Source organism: Orcinus orca, chromosome 3, assembly GCF_937001465.1.
Source record: "Orcinus orca chromosome 3, mOrcOrc1.1, whole genome shotgun sequence".
Taxonomy (NCBI): Eukaryota; Metazoa; Chordata; class Mammalia; order Artiodactyla; family Delphinidae; genus Orcinus; species Orcinus orca.
This window is the reverse complement of record NC_064561.1, coordinates 69,764,190-69,790,218: the sequence shown is the minus strand read 5'-3', so window position 1 is coordinate 69,790,218 and position 26,029 is coordinate 69,764,190. Positions and strand designations below refer to the sequence as shown.

The following is a 26,029-nucleotide window of genomic DNA, read 5'->3' as shown; positions in this document are numbered from 1 at the left end:
CCTCCCGTGCCAGCTGCGGCAGGTCTGGGCTCCGTGACAGACCAGGAGGCTAAAAGCGGTATAAGGCAGAACCGTGGACAACCCCGGTCCTCGGAGGCAGAAAAGACTCAAGGTCACACGGGATAAATTGCGAACAGTCTCCTTGCGTCAGTTGCCTGAGAGGAGGGGCCTGTTGCGCCTGCGCAACTGGGATCCTACTGAGGGCCTGGAGCGCATGTGCGCAGGGAGTGGCGGAGACCCGGGAGGAGTCTAACTAGAGCTGTCATAGGACGCTCCAGCTCACGTGAGTTTGGTCCCAGCGTTGCCCTGGGAGAGCCCCGGGCGGATACACGCTCTACGCGAGTTGACGTTTCCTCCTCGAGGAGGGCGCCATTTTGTACTGCGCCTTTGTTCAGTGTGCACCTGGGGTTCAAAATCTTGGTAGTTCAGCCTCGTCATTTCTTCGTCTTCTGACCGCTTGTTGCTATTGCAGTAACTTGAAATAAACCTACATATGCAGACTTTAGACAAATTCTTTCAGAGTTTTACCACAGAGACCTTGGGTTTTGAACTACTAAAGCAGCCCTTCATTCAGACAGAGCATTGGGTTGCATTAGGCTAATTATCTTGCAGACCATCCCGAGAAAAAATACCTGAGCTCAGGATCTTACCTGCCCAGGTTTGCTCTGAAGCAGAGCAGGACCCTGTGGGCCCACTTGGGCACAAAAGCCTTTCTGTGTCCCCCATTTATTGTTTGTAGGAAATAGGCTTCATTCAGCCTCTTTGATTGTCCCTTAGTTCCAAAAGCCAGATTCAAGCAGTTGCTAATCTGGGAAGGGAAACAAGGGAGGCGCAGTCAGGAAGCAATAGTGCAGCCCTGGCTCAGGGTCCTGGTTTGCAGTCAAGGACTATACATAATAATATCTGTGAGTTCTGTGGAAACTATCCCCTGCCCAAATGGAGGATGGTAACTTCAGGCTGAGGGCTAGATTCCTGGAGTGCTGCCCTGTTACCTCACCACCAACCGGTCAGAAGAAAGTCACACGCCCTGCACCTCTCACCCCCAAATTTTGCATATAAAATCTTCCCCCAAAACCATCAGGGAGTTAGGGGATTTTTTTAGCGCATAAGCCACCCATTCTCCCTGTTTGGCCCTGCAATAAACCTTTCTCTGCTCGAAACTCTGATGTTTTGGTTTGTTTGGCCTCACTGTAAGTCAGGCACATGAACTTGTGTTCAGTAACAGCTCCTCAGGCCCATCTCAAAACCTTGTTGCTTGGGACAGATGGCGTGGGTTCTGTAACAAGATGCCACTGACCTCTCTGCTGTGACCACTTTCAGGTTTGTAAGAAAAAGAATTAATTCATCGATTCAACAAATATGTCTTGGAATGCCTTGATTTTAGAAATGAAGTAATTTGTCCTTAAAGTCTCAAAGTCCAATTTCAAAAGAGAAAGATGCTCCACTGTTAAGTGACCACCACTGTGTGAGGAATTATGAAGGAAATTTGGGGGGAAGTTTAGGAGGGAAAGAAGAAGATAGCTGAGTTCACATTGTGAGGGGGGAGGGAAGTGGGAGTAAGAAAATAAAAAGTCAAACATAATATTGCTTATAGATTATACAGATCCTAAAAAAAAAAGTACCCTCACCCTTTTATTTGTTAGTTGTCATTATATTATCTTTACTTGTCTACTTCATACTTTAATTTCTCTTGTTTTCTTAATTCCCTCAGAGGTGGACTTTCCTGAGGTCATCCAAGTTACAGTCTAATGGCCCCTATTTTAAAGAGATTTGTATGCTAAAACAATATACTGATGCTAAAGAACATGGAGGGGGGAAGGATAAATTGAGAGATTGGGATTGAGATATACACACTACTATATATAAAATAGATAACTAATAAGGACCTACTGTATAGCACAGGGAACTCTACTCAATACTCTGTAATGACCTATATGGGAAAAGAACTAAAAAAGAGTGGATATATGTATAACTGATTCACTTTGCTGTACACCAGAAACTAAACATTGTAAATCAACTATACTCCAATAAAAATTATTTTTAGAAAAATAACATAGAAACATAGAGAGGAGTGACAAATAAATAATATTAAACATGGAAGCAAAATAGAAATTGAAAACTTCACATCCCTACCTTGCATATGATAAAGAGGGAGGAGGGCAAGTGGAGTAATTGGAATAACTGCATTCTCCTCACTTCCCTCTTTTCTCTACTGGTTCTCTTTAGAATTTGCTTTTTTTCCTTCTTGTTGCATATACTTAAAAACTGCACAGTGTTAATCAAAAGAATCCTGGAATCAAATGGTGTTAGCTAAAGGTTGTCAGAGATGATGATTCTGGGGGTACACATATCACTGAGGTTCCTGGTGTTTTCCCCAAGAGCCTGGCAAATACTCAACATGACCACAAGGGGGATGTTGTAGCTCTAGATACTATTCAAAGCAGGAGTCTGAGAATGGGGCTGCATGTATTGTATTTGCCAGTGTGAAGGACAGGTTTTGGGGTTGTTCTGCAAATTAATATAGCCTACAGCCGGATGGCTTGAAGAAATAAGCATGAATCTAAAAAGAGCTGGCTGCAAATGAATAAGAGTGGATGGTTAGATCCACGGCCGGGTGATGCAATTATTCATCATACAACACAGCACTGTATTTCATTTCTCTGTTGTCATTTCAGTGTCATACTGGAAAGTGAAAGGAGCTGGTACATAATTTGCATGTGGGTAAATGTTTACCAGACAGAACAGGTGGCTGTCCAATACCTGTGCATACTATATTTTAAATTATATTCTAACTGGCATGATTTTTTTTTTTTTTTGAGGTACGCAGGCCTCTCACTGCCGTGTAATTTTTATTTTAGCATATTTTGAGAGAGGAAACCAGTTTCAATTTTTAAGTATTTAACTCCCAGTCATTAATAGGAAATGTCATTAGATAGTAATCACTAATAGTTGTTAAGTGTTTACTTAAGTGCCCCACTGTCCTAAATGCTTTCTAACATTATTTAATGGAATGATCAAAACAATGGTTTCAAGGGAATAATACTATTGGTATTCCCATTTTGCAGATGTGGAAACTGAGGCTTAAAGTGGTCAAGTATGTTATATAGGTCACAGGGCAATTGAATGGTAAAGCCAGATTTGAAGCCAGACTGTCTGACTCCAGAACCTATACTGCTAACCACTAGGCTCTGCTGCCTCATAACAAAACTGGGTCTGATCTTTTATCTCCACATATACAGAAGATGAGTTTTGTAACACTGGCCTAATCCATTATTAACAGCAGCTATTTTAGGCAATTGAATTAAAGTTATAAAAGAATTTTTATGTAGTTTAGGTTCCAAGACATCTATAAAGAAAGTTCAATCTGTAATAGAACACATAAGATCAAGCTTATATTTTTAAAGCAGTCTCTTTAAACTGGTGACTCAGATGACGTTTTATTCAGTTTTCCCAGAGATGAATATCATGCTGTGGCACTTTCCATCTTCATGAAATAAAATGTGGCATACTGCAGGGATTTGTCATTTTTATTCTCCTTGGAATTTTTTATGTACCTGCAGCAGATTTCAGGAGACAGTTCCCACTTTTCCATTTGGGCATTAGCTATACTATATTGGAGTACATTACACAGTGTCACTTCACTCAAGTCTGATTCAACAGAGCTTGCCCCAGTGAAGTGTAGGAAGTATTATGTCAGGTGATGTCTCTGTACCTGGGGTTGGTGACAATTAGCAGGTTTCATTATATATGGAATGCCTGGTAACCCACCAACCTGCCTTCCTTCTGATAGGAGAAAAGAGAAATAGAGGATGACCCTAAAAGAAAACTGAGGTAGCAATAAATCAAAATAAGATGTCCCTTTGTTTAGGTTGGATATTTACATTCCAGTGATAATGCAGTCTCATTGCACAGGGTAAAAATCAGTCAGTTAACCTCACTCGGATTTTCATTCAGGTTTGGAAAACAGTCGGCTATTGGATAGGTCCAAAGAGCTGTGTGTGAGGTACCTATTTGGGGAGGGCGTAGGACTGACAAAAGCAGAGATTTGCTCTTTATGAAGACCCATTTAATAATTAATTCTTAAGGATGCAGGAGTGTTTTCTGAATGCTTTCATTTAAAGGTCCAGAATTTTAATTTATTCTTGATCAGAATGTTATAGCGGAAGCAACCCTGAACTAGGACTTGAGCCTGAACTTGGGTTCCAGAAACACAGAAAGGTCTTTAGATATCACTTAAAATCTAACCTTTTATTTAATAGATGAGGAACTGAGAGAATCAGTGAGTTGCCCAAGGTCACACAGACAGTGTTAGCTTCTGTTCTACAGCCTCCATTTTTACTTGGTATGCTTTTTAGAAATCACCCACATGATTTCAGACTAAATGGTCAATCAGTACAGTTTTTCAAATGCTTACAGACAACTCTGGCTCATATACCCGCTTCCTCCTGTCTCAACCTTACTCTTTAAGGTACACAATTAGTGAAATTATATCAGCTATCTTTTCAGATCTCCTGGATTGCATCCTCTCTCTATGTGAGGGGCTTTTGGTTTCTAAGGTTCCCCACCTCGGCTCCCCAGCTGTCAGGAGAGGAGGTACCCAGGCTTCCTTAGGTGATGAGGATTTAATTGAAGGCTAGTTGGAAGAAGTACAGGCATTGTCTGAATACCCATAGAACCAGAGTTCTGGCAGAACAAGTTGGGTGGCTCCTCCTCCTTGGTCAGGCCCCAGCAGGACCTGGCTGTAGTGACTTGTTATCAGGCTTCTGATGTTCCCCTCTGCACTGACTCTGCCCTTTCCATGGCTCAGCTTCTTTATGTCTGCTTCTCTAATTCTTCTATTGCAGTAGTTCCTACATTTCAGTAGGCATCAGAATTACTGGGAAGCTCTTTAAGCATACCAACCCGAGAGATTTAGGTCCTGTAGGTCTGAGGTGGGTCAAGTAATCTGCATGTTTAACAGGTTCCACAGGAGATTCTGATAGGGGTGGGGATTAAGGACCACACCTTGTTTAGAAACACCCCAAGTAACATGGTGTCTTCTGGTCACCACATTTTTTCATTACACATCCTATTAGAAAAATATTTGAGAGACTTCCCTGGCAGTCCAGTGGTTAAGACTGCACACTTCCACTGTAGGGGCCTCGGGTTCAATCCCTGGTAAAGGAACTAAGATCCCGCATGCTGTGTGGTGTGGCCAAAAAATTAAAAAAAAATAAAAAAATTGAGCACACACCTCCATTATGTGTATATTTATGTATTTAGAAGCTATGTATGTAGTACTATTATTAAACATATATAAAAATGGAAAAAATAAATATAAATACATTTGAATACTTTCTTCCTGTATTCTAATGTATCCCCAGGGCTGCTTGTACTACCCTTGCTACCTTTCTGTGTGGCTTGAAGTACACCATCGTTATGGAGTGACTTTATTGGGCAGAGTAAAGGCACAGAAAAGTAGCACGTTGTTTCAAGGGTCACTGGGTCAGCTCATAGGCCTTTGGTTTAGGTGCCAATTCCTTGTTTTATTGAACTAGAGGTTGGGGTGGGGGTGGGAGTGGTGACTGTGTGTGGCATGATGTGAAGAAAGCTGGTTCACCTAGAAGGAGCCCTGTGACCCCCTTCTTCAGGGGAAAGGGAGAATCTGTGAGCATGATAGCTGCCGTGGGTCTCATGAACACCTGTCTTTCACCGTAGACTAATGAACTGTTTCTAAGCCTGTCAAAGTGCAAACGTGACTCCACAGAGGCTGTGGATGAGGCTACCCTGCGTGTGCCCTCTGCAGCTTTCCATGACTTCCCAGAAGGAAGTCTGGTTTACTCTGGGCTGTTGTGCCAGGATGTGTGTGTGTGTGTGTGTGTGTGTGTGTGTGTGTGTGTGTGTATGGTGCTTGCCCACTTCTCTATCATTCCATTTATAGCACAGCTCCCTGGCCTAAGCTGGGGAGGCTGCTCTCAGGATTAAAGGCAGCCAATAGAACACCAGCACCAAAGCCCTGGAGAACAGCACCTGTGTTTGTGTGATCAAGTGTCTACAGGTAACTTAATGAGAAGTAGTAACTGAGTCCCTGAACCCAAATACAGGTCTTCTCTGTGCATCTTCCCTGTTTTTAGATATACATACTCCCAGTAGCCAAAGAGGCTTCACTTTTCCTGATGCATAATTTGTAGTTCTTTGATATTGCTCTCTTTCCCTAGGGCACTATTTTGTGAGTGGAGCATCATTTCCATGAGTTAGAGCAACCACATTGAGACAAGCAGACTGAAGGCATTATCAGAGCCCAAAGTCAGAACTGGACAAATCCCAGGCACGTTTCAAAAATCAAGTGACTTATTAATAAGTCATTTAAGCTGGAAGTGGGTTCCCCACAATCTTTTTTCCAAATAATTTTCCTACCCTTACTTGGAGACTTTTTGTGTCTTCAGCTTTCTTATGTTACCTTAGGTATTTGAGTGCTGGTGCTCTATACTCTCAAAGGCCATGGAGAGTGTGCCACTGTTTTGAGCTCTGCAGAGGAGAGAGGGATGGGTGCTTCTTGGATTCAGGGCCGTTAGCAGCCGTGCATATGTGTCTATTTCCTGATTGATAGGGATATTTGAAAATAAATTATTTAGAATTTCATTGTTTTTCACTTAGCTTTATATTACTGAAAATCTCTAGGCTGGAAACACGATTTTTTCTGTCACTTTGTGTTCTTCCAGTTGGCATGTGTGCTTGCCATTTTGTGTTCTGCTTTTTATGCTTAGTTATCTTTTCTAAAAATATATACTTGTCAACCTGGTCTCATATACTTGTCATTTTTAATGGCGGTCTATATAATCTTATTCTTTCTTGAGATTCATAAGTTTATTCCACTTAATCCTCTTTGCTTCTACTATTTTGCAGGGTATGTGGAGAGATTTGCTGCATTTCTAAAGAATCTCAGAAAACAAGCTTCATTTCAGAACCTAAACCAGCATTTGCTTTTCTTCACTTTGAGGGAGCACATAGGTATTGAATTCTCTGCCACTGGGCACACCAGGGTATTGAATTCTCTTCTCTGAAGTCCATGTCTGTGGGTCTGACTGGGCCACTTGATCAGCAAGAGGTCTCAGACACCAAACTGGGGAATAAATTAAACTGACAGAGTACTTGATATTTCCAAAGAGTCACTTAGGTTCTGTCTATTACTGCAGTGTTCAAAACGTAGACATAGTTCATTGCTGTGATTAAAGCGACTTTCACCATTAGCCTCTTTGTTCCTGTAAGATATAGCGGTAGGCTATAGCTGGTTCATCATTTGGGGGTGTAATGGTTAGCTAAAGCTATTTTTCTCCAAAGGTCCAGTTATTACTTTAGTTTTTCTCCAAAACTTCAGCTTTAGCGGGAAAGAGCCATAAATTTTGTGACATAGCTGCCTCCTTATCTGTCTTGGGAGTTATAGACTGCACATATAAGACAATTCATGTACCTCTGCATAATGAGGTGAGCTTTAAAAATCATCAATCTTCACTTAACATGCAGGTGGTGTTGGGTGCCAGCTTTAGAAAAACTGATGTAGTTGCCAAGTTCATGAGTGTCATAAATCATTCATGCTAAGGTAGCCCAGAATCATGCTGTCCTCTGAAGCAGACCAATTTCAAGGTGGTTGTTAAACACAAAAATGTGAGTCGGGATGATTGTTTTTCAAAATCAAATGTACTTTTTATTTGAAGAGTAAAACCAAATTATCTTTCTTTTTTAAGTTGAAGTCAGTTTTCTAAGACCCTCCCTTCACCCTCAAAGAATCTATCAATAATAATATCTTTTCTTCCCTGATCCCTGAATTCTATTAGAAATACATCACAAAATATATAACTTGTACATTTGCAATCGAGACCATTAATGTGCTGAAAATGAGATTCAGATCTCTCAATAAATCTTGAGGCACATTATTAGGGAAAAACTCTATTAAATTTTTGGGGGGTATTTTCTTCTTGTGCCATTATTTTACATGAAGTTGAAACCGCACAACTAAGATGGGACTCGAACCCAACCAAAACCCAGATTGGGAGTTGAACCCACGGACTGGGATTCGAACTCACTGTCTTTTGATTAAGATTGCACAGCTGGTCTTAGGACTTAATGAAGCTCAGGTTCGTTATGTCTCAGCATAGAAGGAATTCAGCGAGAGGCAAAGTGATAGGTAAGAAATGGATTTATTTAGAGAGCTATAGATTTCATAGACAGAATGTGATCCACCTCAAAAGGCAAGAGCAGCCCTGGGAGAAACACAGTCCACAGACAGACAGAAGATGAGAGGCGCGAAAATATGGGTTGGTTAGTTTTTATGGGCTGGATAATTTCATAGGCTAATGGGTGGGAGGATTATTCCAACTATTTTGGAGAAGGGGCAGAGATTTCCAGGAATTGGGCCACTGCACACTTTTTGGCCTTTTATGGTTGGCGTCGGAACTGTCATGGCACCTGTGGGTGTGTCATTTAGCTTGCTGATATATTACAATGAGTGTATAATGAGGCTCAAGGTCTACTGGAAGTTGAATCTTCACCATCTTGGACCTAACCGGTTCTAACCAGTGTTTGTCGTATCCTCAATGTCTACGTCTTTCTTTTAAAGGTTGTGCTCTGCCCCCTTCCCTCCTGTTTCAAAGTTACAATGGATAGTAGGCAGGCATAGCCCTCTTCCACCCTGCCTGAGTCTTCAGGGCTAAAGAGGGGGAAGGAGTAGGGCCTAAAGAGAAGTGACCCCTGGGACAGAAAGCTTGAAGCTGAGCAGTGTGATGTGCCCCTCTAAGTCGTCAGGCTTTATCCAGGTTTCTGGAAGATGGGTTTTAAACTGAAGTGTTTTATCTGAAATTTGCTCATTTGATAGATGAAGAAGACTATGAGGTTGGATATTATTGAGGAAGGAAAACATGCTAGTATTTTCAGTGAGAAGACTTCAAAGAGAAAAACAGAGAGAAAAATGAAGTTTTGCCTGAGGCTATTAGGTTCTCAGTGGGTAGTTAAGTGTCTGTGTCCCTTTGTGTAGTCTCCAGCACAGGGCCATACACCAGGTGACATGTGACTTCTCTTTGGTGTATCTCAGAAGTTCTTTTGAGGTGAATGTGTTGATCATATGGGTAGCCTTGTTTAAAGATTGTAGGGGCCAATTCCAGGCAGAACATCTTTTTCACTGAGTGTAATCTCCCACTCCCCCACTGCAAACTCACTGTTTCTTTATGCCTCCATGCCTTGTATATACCTTTCCCACTATTTGACAAGCTCTTCTATTTCTTGTCTAAATGTCGAGCTCCTACTTATCCAGTAAAACCCTCTTAAATCTCACCTTCTCTCTAAAGCCTTCTCTGGCTTCCTGAGACGGAGCTTGTCACTTGATCCTCTTTGCTTCTAGAATATTTATTCACAGTCTTGTTATGACACACACATGGGAGTTAATCAGCATATTCGTCCCTCCCACTAGACTGTGAGCATCTTAAGGACAAGAACAGAGTTTTATTAATGTAGGTATTGCTAGTACCCACCATATCTGACACCAAGTGGAAACTCAATGAAAAATCTCATCCTTTTTTTTTAAAAAATTACCCTCTCCACCTGAGCACTAACATAAAGCCTTGGGAGAGAACAAAGCTTTTTTAAGTTACATTTCATCGTAATTTGTGAATGCTAAGACTAACTCACAAAGCGTTTACTTGAGTCCCCTATAAAGATGCCTAAGGGTAGAGAGCGACAGAGGCAAGGAGAAATTTCCTGTGTTCTCACTGTGTCCTGGGATTTTCTGTAGATTCTGGGCAGAGTAAGTCCTGTTCTTTCTTCCTGCATAATATCTCTAGGACTTGTATGCCTTTGTCTTCTCGCTGCAGTCATTCTAACCTAGGTGACATCTTTCCATACTTGAACTGTAGAAGTTATATCAGGTATGACTCTCAGTTTATAAATTCAGGTGTAAGGGAAGTATCACATTTATTTATAAGCTTAAATAAAGGTAAACTCCAGTTGTATGCTCCTATCCCATCTGACTGGTGGGAAATTTAACCTCATTTATATTTCATCTTCAGATCTGAATTTTGCTTCCAGTATCTTATATTTTGCCATGAGATTGGAAGCGGCTTTGAGATGCTGGTTATTGCTGAGACACCTGCTGTGCCATTATTTGCACCATCCCTTCAGGTCCAGGGCCTGAGTGTCTGATCTTCCTCCTTGACTCACAGAAACCTTTTGTGAGGCTATGAATCCTGCAGCTTAGAGTCCTGTATCCTAGTTGTATCATGGGGCCAGTCTTCTCTAGGGTTGTGTTCCCTCCTCAGGTGCTGCCAAGGAGCAAGGTCTGGGTCCCCCTGTTGTACAAACCCATCTTCATCTACAACCCAGGGGAATCTCTTTCTAGTCTTCCTGGAGCACTTCCCTGCATTATGCTGCTCTGAGGCTGGTTAATCTTGCTCTTTTATAGTAATCTTAATGGTCTTTTAAATCCCAAACCCCTATCACTACAACCAAAACTTTTATTTCCTTTATATTAAATTTCCATGGGTTAAGGGAAATATCTCTCATCCAGTTCTTTCAGCAAAAAAAGAAAAGAAAAATTTTAAATCGTGTCATATGCTGATCTCCTAACTGGCTTCCTTTCCATTTTTTCCCCTCTCTTCTCCATTCAAATTATTTTGTACGTTCCAATCAGAATAGTTGTTCTAAAGCTCTTGCCCAGAAACCCTCAGGGGCTTCTCATTGCCTCTAGAATAAAAATCAAAGCTCCAAGCTCCTTAGTCTACCTTTAGGGCTTTTCATGATTTTCTTCACCTTTGAAATGCGACTTCCCATTGCTCCTTTGTCAGAGGCCCCTGGCTTAGCCCTGTTCCTCTAACCCCACACTGTCCCACCTCCTCACCACACCCGACTGATGTGACACCCAGAACAAGTGCCAGCTCAGAAAGCTTGGTGGTTAGCGCATTTCACAGTGATCTAGTCCTCCATAAACCTAGTTCTCTTCTGTACATCCATTTGGTACCTGAGGCTATGGTTTATCATCTGGTGCCTGTTTCTGCCTTTCTCATCTAGATTTGTGAGCCTCTCAAGTACCGAGACCTCTACTTTCTTGTATCCTGAGCCACCACCGGGCTCTTCATAGTATGGGGTGCTCACTAAATGCTGATTAATGAATATCATGACATGGACACAGGATCCTACCTAAGCACACCCAGCCCTGCCATATAGTGAGAAGCAGGAAAATGAAGGGGAAAAGGGGCCAGGTTTCATTACTGCCATAAAAATAATGAGTGTTTCATTGGTGTCTACCATCAAGGAATAGCCTCCTTGCTTGCCTCCAGCACCAGAAGAAGCATTTGCCCTAACAATGACAAACAAATTCCACTATCAGAGTAAGTGGTCCAGAGCTCCTCTGGGTGGTGGGCACTCTGGCTTTGCCATCCTTTGGCTTTTCCACAGGCTGCCCTTCACAATAGGTTTCTCTGTCATGAATGCAAACTAGCCAATCACTCTTGAACAAACCAGCTTCCCTGACACCTGCTCAAAGTAATTCTTCTCTCACCAAGCTATGGTTAATAAACACAAATGATTGCCATTCGCTTCTTCTTGGCCAATCCTGTGAGGGTGTCTTCACACAAATAGGCAGGTTGACCAGAGAGGCAGCTCCAGCTCAAACTCTGGGGAAATGGAGAGTTTCCTGCCTCAACCCTTGGGGCTTCAAGAGTACTTCACTTGCTGCTTATACCAGCTTCCTGTGGACAACCCCCCCGCCCATGCCAAGTCCTTTCTGGCCTTCATGCATGTTGATCTAGTGATAGGGAACAGGCAGAGGGGATTCCAGCATCATCCCAGTGGTTTGACTGGATAACCTTAAAATTCCTTCCAGTACTTCAAATCTTTGATCCTATAATTTTCACTTGCATTGCTTTTAATCAACACTTAAAATCTCCAGCTTTCTGCTGATCCCTTCAACCTCCTCACCTCGACCCCTTTTCCACTTGATTGATTCATTCTAGCCACTCAGGCCTTCTCTCAGTTCCTTCATTGTGTTGCTTCTGCCTTCCCACATGTCCTTTCTGCTTCCTAGGTCCCTCTTCTCACCACCAGCCATTTGTCTAACCCTACTTAGCCTTCAGGTCCCCCCATTTCTTTTTTTAAAATTTATTTATTTTTGGCTGAGTTGGGTCTTTGTTGCTGCGCATGGGCTTTCTCCAGTTGTGGCACGCAGGGGCTACACTTCGTTGCGGTGCGTGGGCCTCTCATTGTGGTGGCTTCTCTTGTTGCGGAGCACAGGCTCTAGGCGCGTGGGCTTCAGTAGTTGTGGCACGTGGGCTTAGTAGTTGTGGCTCGTGGGCTTAGTTGTTCTGTGGCATGTGGGATCTTCCTGGACCAGGGCTCAAACCCGTGTCCCCTGCATTGGCAGGTGGATTCTTAACCACTGCGCCACCAGGGAAGTCCTGGGTCCCCCCATATTTTAATGTCACTTGTGTAGGCAAGCTTCTTTAACCCCCAAACTAGATTAGATTCCTAATGCCCAGACCGGTCCTGCATATTATCTTCAACAGCGTTTTGTGCACTTATATTCATTAAACCACCTTTTAGTAAAAATTTGTTTGGTGTTTATCTTCTCCAGTATTTTGAAAGCTCCATGTGCATGGGGACTGTGTCTGTTCTGTTTACAGTTTTATTGCCAGAACCTAGCCCAATGCCTGACACCTAGTAGCCATTCCGTAAACGTTCATCAACTGGCCAACTCTGCTTCCCACTTCAATCATGCATTTCCCCTGCTGTTCATTGATGTATTGGTTTACTGCTGCTTTTCTGCTATTTATGCTTATCTGTTTAATGTTAGCTGTCTTAAGTTGTACTTTCCTGGAGGGCAGAGAATCCATGTATATAATTTTCTTTCTATAGTGCTTTGTACGTGGGTGTATGTGGCAGTAAGTGTTACCATGGAAGGGACTTTGACTACATAAGTCGTGGTGACTTATGACTCCCTGTGTTACCCCTGGGAATGCCCAAGGTGCAAGGGGCAGGATATGGGGCAGGAATGTAACAGCACAGGAGGTTTTAGGACACTGTTAAAAGTAGCTTCTCTCAAAACTAGTAATACTGCAGGGTAACAGGAGGAAAGAATAGAGGATGCTTTGGGAAATTAAGAAAAACAGGGAGAAGTGGCAGAGCTTAAATCCATAGGCCTCATTTTCCACAAGGACATTAGAGTGCTATTAAGCCAAGGAGAACCATTAGCTCTGACAACAGCTCCTCTTGTTATGACCCCTTTGGTGGTATTTTTATTACTTTTTAAAATAAAGGTTGAGGATTAACTTTTACAGTTGTAACTAGAACAATGATAAACAGGACTCATGGGGTGTAATCATAAAAAAAAGAACTTTGTTTTTGGCTCCCACTGTTCCTTTAAACTTGCTCAGTAGTGACGGTCCTAACTCCATTCCTGGACAAATGCTTTTCTTGCAGGCATTAGGAAGCCCTCCAGTCGCTTTATGTAATAAAACATGATCTCAGTTAGGTACTTAATATGTTGAGCCCAGGTATTGTCACTGTTTCCAAAGTTTTTCAGCTTTAAGCTATTTGTCCTCCTTCATCTTGGGTTTGCTACGAGTGAAAAGCGGGGTGTGGTCCTTCTTTCTTTTCTGAAGTTTCTGACCCTTCCAGGATTAGAGCAAGGAAGTATGAGAGAGCAGGAAATATTGTACTTGTCTCATGTTGTTGAAGCTGGCTTTGTGTTCTCCAGGAATGGCCAATGTTTAAATTTAGCTTTCTCCTGGGGCACTTTTGTGGGTTCTTCAGAGATCTTTACTCCCCTCCATATACGCACACACACACTTGACCTGGGCAAAGTACACTTTCCTCTGTCAGTTGCTTTCTTCCTCTATAGCCCCTAATAAATCAACAGTCCATTTCCAGTTTCTCTGTGAGAAACCATTTTTTTGCTCACACAAGCTCTGAGACTATAGGCAATCCCAACATTGTTAAGCAGCTGCTAGCCCATACAATGGCCCCTACATTTCTTGGGCTGGAATCAGAAATTAGTCTATTCTGCCCCTCTAACTGCACGAGACACATATCAAGCTCTCTGAGGGCTCCCCTTGAAGCTCTTCTCAGTAGGCTTGTGGTGAAATGTAGGCACCATTCTTTCTTTGGAGGGGAAACCCACAGCATACCAATGCTTCTCACCAAATAAATTTTTTTCCAAAAAATTTCTCTTAATATCCAACAGCTTCTTAATATGGGTGAAGATTTTAGCGTTTCATCACTGTTTTTCAACGCTTTTCTATGAAAACTTGCATCTTTGCTGACACCTCACTTTTTTTTTTCTTTTTTTGTGGTATGTGGGCCTCTCACTGTTGTGGCCTCTCCCGTTGCGGAGCACAGGCTCCGGACACGCAGGCTCAGCGACCATGGCTCTCGGGCCCAGCTGCTCCGCGGCATGTGGGATCTTCCCGGACTGGGGCACGAACCTGTGTCCCCTGCATCGACAGGCGGACTCTCAACCACTGCGCCACCAGAGAAGCCCAACACCTCACTTTTGTATCACATGGATATGACATAGTGGAGCCTCTGTTGAAACTTCCAAATAGCACTGTGTACTTACTGTCATTGAATAGGGATTTCAGGAACTAAGTAATTCATTTCTGTGTAAGGGGAGATAATATCATTTTCTCCTCTCTTCTGTTGAGGAAACTTAATTATCCTCATCTATAAAATGGACCCCCATCCTTTCCTTGCCTCGCTAAGGGTAGGTAAATAAGAAATTGTGAGCATAAAGATGACTCTGGATGGACAGGCCCTGGGGAAATAATCTGCAAATGAAGAATTTTTTACAAAAAAGGCAAGTAGAGATGAAGGGCTTGATGGAAAGAAGAAAAGAAAAGGCCCAATATCATCAGTGTTTTTCTAAACCCCATCCTAACCCCTCCTACCTCCACTTTGGTTTGGAGCTGTCTTCTTGTTATATTCAGGTCCCTATTATAGCCCCCAAACAATGGTTGCCCAGAGCAGAGACAGGTCCTGTTAGATCAATAATCCTTGGTTCTGTGTTTTCCAGCTCTATCTGTGTCTGTCTGTAGGTTTAAGGTGGGAGGGGTAAATGTCATCACTTTTGACAAAATGTCTGAATATCTTTTCTCTATCATGACAAAAAGATATTTTGGTCTCCTGGTTCAGCACCAGAGCCTGCCTTACAAGGAGTTGAAAGGCTGCAACCCAGGGCTGCTGTCAAACCAGCAGATGGAGTAGCAGTCCTTCTCTGTGTACCTCTGGGCCCACCTGGGCAGGTGTGCTGGGTGATGCTAGGCCCAGTTCTGCGGGCAGAAGGGACAGGGAAATGAATACAAATGATTGTACCCCATTGTCATAGCTGTTGTTCAGTCTGCAGAGGAGTTTGGTAAAATGTGATCCTGGGAAAGTTGTTTTCATGTGCCTCTCTGGAATCACTGCAGAAGCAATTGTAAGGAGTGAGTGCTTGTATGCCTGAGATAGCTATAGGGCATAAGAGAAGGAAAGCTACAGAGTTGACAGAATCAAGTCCTGGGCAGTGGGAGAATATGACACAATCCCCTCACCCCTCAAAAACCTTGGTGAGGACACAGGAATACAACCAGTGGCTCTTGATGGAAAAGGGCAGGCTTAAGAGGAAAGTTTGGACAATGAAGCTGAATTACCATCTGCCTAACTCCTTCTCTGTCTGAATTGCAGGCACTGGAGTCCCTCTTACTAAAATCTGTAGATTGCCTAAGAAATTTACTTTGGGGCCAGTAGTAGAATTTAAAAGCTTCCCTGAGATTGCTTCTTCCTATTTTCTAAGAATCTACCACACAGCTAAGTATTTGACAGCTCTTAATAAATTATGGAGGCATTAATGGCACTCTCATTGAGAACTTTCTTCTGCCCCTTTCAGGCCTACAGGACCCCGTCTGTGAAAGGGAGAGTCCTCCTACCTCCTCCCCTGTGAATGGAAAAAGGCTTCAGAATAGAAGATGGGCGGGCAGTGGATAGATTTCTACTTTCTGAGGGCAGGGCCTGTGTCTCTCCTCCCTGACTTCCCCTATCTAAATAACCCAAATCCAGAAGTAGGGGTGGATTGGGGGACTCAGGATAGCCTCCATAACCCACGGCCTAACCACTGCAGACAGCCCAGGAAGCCAGAGGGAAGGTGTCCTCCTGACTGGTCCTTTGCTCAATCCTGAACTGAGGGGAGTTGAGGTGCTTGCATTATTAGCTACAGAGCAGGTGGCACAGTGTGCTCTTCATTGAAAATCGAGAGGTGTCTGGCAAGTCTCTTGGCCACAGGCCTCCCTGGAGCCCAGAGCTCTTTGAAGAGAAGAAATAGTTCTAGGAAAAAGGAAGCTGCTGCTCTTGATGAAAAAGTTGAGAAGGAAGGAAATGAGACTAACAAGGGCTGAAGAGAACTGTCTGAGGCTGAAGAGAATGTTAATGGCTCTGCTTTGGAGCTTCAAAGCTTGAGCTGGATAGGACTGCACCCAGACGCCTCTGCTGTCACCTACAGAATACTTACCAAGGGCTGAGGCTTGCAAATAATCACAGCCTGACTTTCCCAGAGCGAGAAGAAGTGCCTGCTGAGATGGAGAAGAGAGAAACTGTTGGGACATCCCAGGCCCAGCTCAGCTAGTTGGGGTCTAACTGGTCTTTTCTGCATCAGACAACAAATGGGATTCCAGAAGAATTTAGGTGCAAGGGAAGTGGCTCTCATTGAACAAATCTGGCTAACAGTTGTCTCGTAAACAGGGAAACTGTTTATGAAATGATAGCTGCTATGGATTGAATTTTGTCCCCCTAAAATGCATATGTTAAAAGCCCTAACCCCCAATGTGGTGGTATTTGGAGAAGGGTCTTCGGGAGGTACTTAGGTTTAGATGAAGTTATAAGGGTGGGACTCTCACGATGGAATTAGTATTCTTATAAGAGGAGACATCAGAGGACTTGCTACCTATCCTACCCCACCCCACTCTCCCATTCCCCCACCCCATGTGGGCACACAGCAAGAAAGCAGCCACAGGAAGAAAGCCCATGTAAGAACTCAACCACACTGGTGCCCTGGCCTCAGACTTCCAGCCTCCAGACTGTGGGAAATAAATTTAAGCCACTTACTCTATGGTATTTTCTTAAGGCAGCCAGAGCTGACTAATACAGTAGCTCTAATAGATGCTGTTGGTACCCTGCTAAAATTCCCTTACCACATCAGTGTATCCATTTTCCTAGCTGCTGTATTGAGTTCCAGTGGCTCACAGATGCCCCCTTCTCCAGAAAATTGCTCATGGTGGATGGGAGACACCTTCTGTAGCCCCTATAGCTTTCAGACAAGGAGGTACAAAGGCCTTGAGGAAGGATCATTTCTTTACCCCAAAGAAGGATCAATTTTTTGGTGCCATTCATGCTCCTGAATTGTCCCGTAGGATCAGGCTGAGGCCAAATACAAAGCTGTGACCACATCCACCTTTCTTACCATTTCCTGCTTCCTTCATTCTCTTTCTCCTGAGGGCAGACCTCAACAAATCACATGACCTGAATCCTGTCTCAGGCTATGCTCCTGGGGAACCCAACTTAAGGCAGCACTTCTCCCAAGTGGTAGAGTACTGAGCAACCTAAATGACTCTATAATGCTTTGTGAGTATAGTGATGGTGATTAATGCCCAATGATAATGAATATTGGGAAAAACAGCCCTTATTTCTGTGTCCAAAAAGTGTGGAGGAATAAAGGTCCACAGAGAAAGAAGATGAGGATGTGTTCTTCTAGCAATAGATGGCTTCTTCAGCAGGCATCTGGTGGACAGCTGTGCTTTTCTTGCCAGCAAGTGTTTAAATAGCCTTGTTAGCACAGAGCCACAGACTGAGATTCCACATGGGCTTAACCAATTATGGAAGCATCTTGACTTCAAGAATCCCTGAGCCATGACTAGACAGCAGAGTCAACTGGGCAGGTCTATGCATTGATTGAGAGCCAGACAGGCTCTACACTTCCCTCAGCAGGGTCCAGAGTTCTCTGAAAGGAGAAGCCCAGCACCTGCCCAGGGAACTCTCTGCTTTGATGGAGTGATTTAGATACTCGGGAACTGTCCCCTCTCTGCTATGTTTTGCTCAGTCTATTGGCTTTTTCATGATGCTTTTTTGTTCTTAGGAGATTCTTTTTCATTCTTTTTTTGTAATAGTTCCCTTTGTTTTCCCTCTCTCTTCCTTTTCTACCTCCTGCTTTCCTCTCTGAGTGCAGGCTTCATCATCAGAGCCTCTGAAATTTGGGACTGGCTCCATCTTAGGAGAATGAGGGTGGATTCTAACATTATCCCAAGAAAGCCTCCACCAGATAATTTCTTCCTGCTTCTGGTTACCTCTTAGAGCTTAACTTCCTTATCTCTAACAGTGGGGATAGGAAGGGATGGAGTAGGTGAAGGGGCAGAGAACTCTCTCCTGACATGCCACTGGGTCATGGCATTCCACTGACCCACCTTGGCCCATCTATTTTGATAATGGCCCTAGGAAATATGTGTGAGAGAGCACAGTAAATGCTTGTCCAGATGCTCTCAAAGATTTAGGGACATGCCTCAAATATCCCTAACCTCTTTAACAAGTACTTAGTTGCCTCACAGGAAAATGAGAGTGGCTCCTGATTCTTCTTCTCAAGAGACCTTGTGTTTAGATTTAGAGATGAAAGGGGGAATTTTGGACAACTCCTACTCATTTCCATAACTTTTCTCCCAACATATTTTGTGGGAGGGAATAAAATAGAGGTAGCATGAGGACCTTATATCAGACAACTGAAAGGCAGGTATCTGCTTTCTTCTCAAACATCTCCAACGAAGAGTAGACTTGCTTCAGGAAGACTAAATCCATGAGTTCAGATGCTGCATGAAGGTGTAGATTATTACCATCACTTGGTTTTGTTTGCTGCTATATTGTTTCGTTCTTAGATAGGCTCTCCACACATGGCAGCCAGATGGCCACCAGCAGCTCCAAACCAGTGCTACCCTTAGAACTCACCATTCCAGAGGGAAAGAGCATGTACCTTTCCCAGAACTCCTACAAAAGTGCAGAGAAGACTGTAATTGGTGTGGTCTTAAGTCATATGACCTTCTCTGAACTAGTTGCTGTGTGCAGAGGTGTGGAATAATCTCATGGGCTAGTCCTGGATCCTGTTCTTACCCCTGAGGTTGGGGGGAGGATCTTACCCCTCCAGTCTTAGAAAAGCTAAGGGATGGAGAGACTTCCTTAAGGAACTGATGCTTGGGGAGGAACATGTGTCCTTTACAGCATGCATTGTCTATTCTTCTCTTTGACTATGGAGTACATCTAGCTTGTTCAAATGAAATTGCTTATGAAAGACAAATTATGGGTGAAGTAGTCAGTTGTGAATAGTGCTTTCTAGACTCAGGTGTGAAGAAAGCACACTCAGCTCAAGAAAGGATCAAATCAGTCCAGCTGGTTTGAGGAGCTTCTGGTCATAGTGTCCAGGGAACCAGCTGGATAGGGGTGTCAGAGAACCACAAGGAGGAGTCAGTCGTGCCATGAACTCAAGGGCTATACCAGCAGGAGCAGGCTGGCAGATAGTAGCACTCAGTTAATATTTGTGGAATGGCTTCTCTGAGAATCACAGGTCAAAGATAAAGCTTGGGGACTTCCCTGGTGGTACAGTGGTTAAGAATCCACCTGCCAATGCAGGGGACATGGGTTTGAGCCTTGGTCCGGGAAGATCCCATATGCCGCGGAGCAACTAAGCCCGTGCGCCACAACTACTGAGCCTGCAATCTAGAGCCCATGAGCCACAACTGCTGAGCCCACATGCTGCAACAACTGAAGCCCACACGCCTGGAGCCCATGCTCCACAACAAGAGAAGCCACCGCAATGAGAAGCCTGCTCACTGCAACAAAGAGTAGCCACTGCTCACCACAACTAGAGAAAGCCCACGCACAGCAACAAAGACCCAACACAGCCATAAGTAAATAAATAAATAAATTAATTAAAACAACAAAAAAAGAGTCTGTCTAGAAGATAAAGCTAGGAGAAGCAGGAAGAACCAAGAACTGAAGGCAGAGTCCCATGCTAAGCCAGAGTTCCATTCTTTGATCAAGCCGTGTTCCCACAATTTGCCAGACTGTACACAGCTGATACTCTAGGATTTTCCTATACTATAAAGTTATTGTTTTGGGAATTCCCTGGCAGTCCAGTGGTTAGGACTCCATGTTTCCATTGCAGGAGGCACGGGTTCAATCCCTGGTCAGGGAACTAATCCCATAAGTCGCATGGCTTTGCCAAAAAAAAATATATATATATTGTTTTGTTGTCTTTATTCTAAATAGCTGGTAAAGTATATGACTTTCTAGTAACTCATGGTGGAGGTCAGGGTAGGCACCAGATAACAATGACAGGTGGATACTGGTCTCCTGTTTCTTCAGAAACAGGCTATGGTCTTCTTGAGAGTGGTTTTTAGACTTTGTGACATTGTAATAAATTGTCACAATTATAGATAAATGCCAGAGAAAGATTCCACAATTGAGGCTTTCTTTTTTAAGATTCTTTTATGTGGACTATTTTTTTAAAAATAAATTTATTTATTTATTTTTGGCTGTGTTGGGTCTTCATTGCTGCTCATGGGCTTTCTCTAGTTGCGGAGCGCAGGGGCTACTCTTTGTTGCGGTGTGCGGGCTTCTTATTGCGGTGGCTTCTCTTGTTGTGGAGCATGGGCTCTAGGCGCGTGGGTTTCAGTAGTTGTGGCATGCAGGCTCAGTAGTTGTGGCACGTGGGCTCTAGAGAGCAGGCTCAGTAGTTGTGGCGCATGGGCTTAGTTGATCAGTGGCATGTGGGATCTTCCCAGACCAGGGATTGAACCTGTGTCCCCTGCATTGGCAGGTGGACTCTTAACCTCTGTGCCACCAGGGAAGTCCCCTTATGTGGACCATTTTTAAAGTCTTTATTGAATTTGTTACAGTATTACTTCTGTTTTATGTTTTGTTTTTTTTGCCACGAGGCATGTGTTATCTTAGCTCCCCCACCAGGGATCGAACCCGCACCCCCTGCATTGGAAGGCAAAGTCTTAACACTGGACCGCCAGGGAAGTCCCCCACAATTGAGACTTTCTAAGCAACATTTCCTTGGACATGGTTGGGCTTTGGGAGATGTGTGCTGATTTATCCTTTCTTCTATCCTCCCTCCCACGTCTCCGTGCACTGCTTCTGTGGCTGGTGGACAGGCAGGCATCAGTGTGTGCTCTAGGGAAGCATGTGGGCTCTCAGACAGGGAGTTGGCACTCAACGAGCTGGCTGAGGCACAATGTGGAAATGAAAAGATAAAAACCTGAGATATGTGATGGGGGTTGTAGTTTGGAATAAATGGGCTCAGGCCCTCTGCCCAGTCAGCCTAGCACTCTGGCAGCTGCTGCATTTAATGGACAACTCCATTAACATCTTCTTGGATAGAAGGAAGGAGAGTGAGGGAGAAAAAGGGAGAGTGGGGGAGGGAGAGAGAGATAGGGAAGAAGGGAAAGGTTGGGGGGAAATGAGAGAGAGAGAGAGGTGAGTGTGTGTGTGTGTGTGTGTGTGTGTGTGTGTATGTGTGTGTGTGTGTGTGTGTTGGGAGGAACTAAAAAAACTTGGAGCTTTCCTCCATGTCCCCGGGGGGGTACTTTGTGTGGTTCCCTTAGTCTGTGTGCTGTCTCAGGCTTTGACAGCTGAGGTGGAGCTGGGAAGGGTAGCAATTTGGATAGGGTAGAATGAGGGCTGAAACAACCTGCCTTCTCATCCCCACAGGATAAGGGGAATGAGAAGGAATACATCCTTTCCCCTTTGTAATGAAGAAATTGTAGGTCCTAGAATTTGGAAGATAAAACATGGGGGATTTGGGGGTGCCCTCTGATTCTGTGATGAGAAGAGGGGAAAGAAGAGGTGAAGTGAGTCCCAGGATTCAGAAGCTGGTTCATGAGTGAGAAGAAACTGGTTCCCACTGCAGGAGGAGAGGAGGGACAGGTCTAAAGAGGAAAACCAAGGCAACAGATACCCATCATCTGCCTGAGCGTGCTAAGTTCAGGCCGTCTCTGGAGGCTAGAGAAGGATAAGATGCCTCATACCATGGCTAACGAATGAGACTCAAAACCTATGAGATAATCGTGGTGCCCGAGACTTGCTGAGTCCCCAGCATACCATGGGACCATGAAGGATAGTAACAAGAAACCACATTTCCACTGAGGGATTTTCAGTCTTAGTATCTTCCCACTCTAGCCTTTTAGCTGCTGTCAGACCACATCAGGGCAGAATATTGAAGCCAACTATATCACAGCTGCTGGGGATCTCCCCAGAGGAGAGTATATGACAAGAGTGGGAAGAGCAGCTCTGATCCAAGACTTTGCTCCTGGCATCCCTGAATGCCCTTGCCAGCTCACTTCCTCTCAAAAGTCACTTCCAGAGGCAAGCTAGGTATTTGGGGTGCTGCCTACCCACAAATCCACAGAACTCAGAGACAAGTTCTCAGTCAGATCAAGACTGTGATTCTCGAGTGTATGGGCCTGACCCCTAAGTCCTGGGTCGAGGTGGAGGTCAGATTGGAGGGTATAGTGAATAGGTCCCTGGCTTAGAGGTCAAAATTGCCAGATTCTGGTCCTCATTATACCCTATGTAGCTGTATGACCTTGAGCTATTACTTGAGTTCTTCAGACTTTAGTTTTTCATCTGTAAAATGAGGATAATAATACCTTCCTCAGAGAGCTATTATCAAAATCAGATAATATACAAAAAGCACTTTGTGGGCTTCCCTGGTGGCTCAGTGGTTAAGAATCCGCCTGCTAATGCAGGGAACACGGGTTCAAGCCCTGGTCTGGGAAGATCCCACATGCTGCGGAGCAACTAAGCCCGTGTGCCCCAACTACTGAGCCTGCGCTCTAGAGCCCGAGAGCCACAACTACTGAGCCTGCATGCCACATCTACTGAAGCCCGCGTGCCTAGAGCCCGTGCCCCTCAACAAGAGAAGCCACTGCAATGAGAAGCCCGTGCACTGCAACGAAAAGTAGCTCCCGCTCGCCACAACTAGAGAAATCCCACGCGCAGCAACGAAGACCCAACGCAGCCAAAAATAAATAAATAAATTTGTTTATTTAAAAAAAAGCACTTTGTAAAATGCTGTACGGGTGGAAAGGAATTATTCCCCCATTCCATCATTCTGTTTTCCAAATCCAAAGGCCTCTCCTTGGAATGTGTGAAAGCTATTGGGTTCAAGGTAAGCGTCTGGAAAGGTGTGTGTGTGGTGAGGGCAAGGAGATATAAAGGGAGGGTAAAAGGTGCGGTGAAGTGGTGTTCCCTGTAGTCATAGAGGATTTGACATGAGCTTCTTACTCATACAGTAAGAGTCTATAAATACTTATTGAGTTGATCCCTGTGGCATAACAAGAAATACATATTTGATCATTGTCTCCAGTTTCTGACAAAGAGCTCCCCAAACCCTTGTAATTTCCTGAGTAATGGGGGTGATAGCAGCATCTTTTGTTTCTGACACAGAGCTCCTAAATCCCTTGGAATTTCCAGGGTAATAGGATCCTTTTTTGTTCTAATGAAGTGACTCTTGGTGGGACCCTGGATAGCTTCAGGATAGGGGCTGGTCACCAGAAAGACTAATCTTGATTAGAAGCCTGGAACTTTCATCCCACTCCCCCTACCCACTGAGGAGAGAAGAGGGGCTGGAGATTGAGTAAATAATCTATCATGGCTATGTGATAAAACCTCCATAAAAGCCCCTAAATGACAAAGTTCCAAGAGCTTTCAGTTTTGTGAATGCATTCACGTGCCAGGAGGGTGGTGCCCCCACGTCCATGGGGACAGAATCTCCTGCAGTTGGGACCCTTCCGGCCCTCATCCTACATACCTCTTTATCTGGCTGTTTATATGTATCCTTTATAATGTCCTTTATAATAAACCAGTAACTGCAAGTAAGGGCCTTTCCTTAGTTCTATGAGCTGTTCTAGCAAATTATTGCACCTGAGAAGAGTCATGGGAACCCCAAATTTATAGCTAGCTGGTCGGAAGTAGAGGAGGCCAAAGGCTTGCAACTGGCATCCGAAATGGAAAGCAGCCTTGTGGGACTGAGCCCTTAACCTGTGAGACCCGATGCTAATTTCCAGTAGTTAGTGTCAGAATTGAATTGAATTGTAGGACATGCTGCCAGTGTCCAGAGAGTTGGAGAATTGGTGTTGGTGTAAGGAAAGCCTCCCACACATTTTGGAGGTGTTCTGAAAGTAGAAACAGATTTTAGCAGTGGTACTGCAGCCAGGAAACCACTGGCTTCAAATACCTGGGGGCCTGACAGCTCTCTGATAAAGGAAAGGCAAATGGGGACACCAGAAAATGGGAATTTTGGCACGGAGAATGAGGGGCAGACTGTACAAAAATGCTTTTGCTGTGATTCTTATGCCTCCCCCTGGCCCCTCTTTGATCTTTTCAGCTTTCACTCTAGCATTAATCATTTAGCCCTGTGTCCCAGTCCTAATTCCCCAAAGAGAATCGGACCCCTTCCTTGCCTTTTCATACCAGGCCTCGCCAGGTTGCCTCAGTTCAGAGCTATGGTTGGAGGGCTTGGGCTCTCATAAGAAAAAGAGTAGCTCATATTTATTGAGGGATTACTATGTACTGGGCACAGTGTAAAGTGCTTTTTTCAGGGCTTATCTCACTAATATAATCCTCCAAACAACCCCACTGAAGTCAGTTCTAATATTTTCCTCATTGAGTAGATAAGGAAACTGAGAGGCTAGGTAACTGTTAAGTGGTAGAGCTAGGATCTGAATCCAGGCAGACTGACTTCAGGGCCAGAGCTTGTAAGCAGCTTCTATACTGCTTATGAGGTTAGGCTGTGGGTGAAGTTACATCTCTCTACGCAAGGGCGGTGGGCATGCAGGCAGTGTGCTCTACATGTGTAGTCCAGACGCATCCTGCAGGAGGCATGGCAAACAATTTTGATTCCGGAGTCTTTCAGCTGTTTTGTGACTGTTCCTTTAGGAGCTGCGAATGGGTATGACGTGAAAAAGGCTCCAATGCCATTTAAGTTTGATAAACACTGGGGGTATGTGTGTGTGTAATATGGCCCCCTTGAGATATTAGGGTAAAGAAGTGGCTTTGCCCTTTGTTGAGTCTGGAGTTTCCCACAGTTATCCAAGCAGATAACTCATTTATTTTTCTTTGCAAGATGACTACTAATATACAGTGGACCACTGTTCCAGGACTACTAGTTTGGGAAATACTCTCCTAGACTTACCTTCCACCCCCCACCAGCACTTAGCCCCCTCGAAGTAACAGCTTCACGGAGGATGGCAGCTACAGTTTCTCCAGAGAGCAGAGTGCTCCGGTGGCCAGTCAGCTCAGATGACAACCACAGGATGCTAATTAACCAGGGTCAGGCAGAGGCTGACATTTCCTAGGCTGCATGAAGAAACCATCCAACAGAGTTGGGTGGTTTATTTCTTGCTTTCATTTCCCCTTGTCACTGCTCTTGTCTAGACCCTTTACATGTCAAGCTTGGACTGTCAAAACAGCCTCCTGACTAGTCTCCCTGCCAGCTGGCTCTCCCCTCCAGTCCATCCTGCACACCTGGCCAGAGCTGTCTTCCTAAAATGCTGCTGCGAGCTTGCCACTCTCCTGTCCCAAATGTATTAACTCAGCTTTCAAGACTGTCCTGAATGGCCCTGGCCTACCTTCCCTGCTCCCTCCTCATACCTTACATTCTAGATAAAGCTGAATCATTCCGTGGCCCTTTGTGTGCTATGCATGCTACTTCCTCCAGCCAGTGCTTAAACAGCTGCCTCCCACTTCCCTGTTTTCTCCTGTCAGAATCTTGTGTTCTCATTTATTCACTTATCCATTTAACAAGAGTTTATTTTGTGCCTTCTGTTTGCCAGGTCCTGTGCTAGAGAAGACACAGTCCTTAACCTCAAGGAGGTAATACAAACAGATAAAAACAGTCAGGGTAGTGTGTAATATGATGGAGTGATGCTCAGGGTTTCATGGGCAAGGGCACCTATCCCTGCCTGAGGCACAGGAAGCAAGTCAGGGCTTCCTGGAG

At 44.2% G+C, this 26,029-nt stretch overlaps 1 long non-coding RNA gene across 1 annotated transcript in view; it reads left to right on the top strand.

Annotated features, from left to right (window-relative positions):
- Positions 1 to 24,562, top strand: part of LOC117197556 (uncharacterized) — a 90,755-nt gene extending 66,193 nt beyond the window's left edge. The window contains exon 5 of the long non-coding RNA XR_007476517.1: positions 6,886 to 24,562. This is a non-coding gene — a long non-coding RNA (uncharacterized LOC117197556). The remainder of the gene's footprint in view (positions 1 to 6,885) is intronic.
- The last annotated feature ends 1,467 nt before the right edge of the window (positions 24,563 to 26,029 follow it).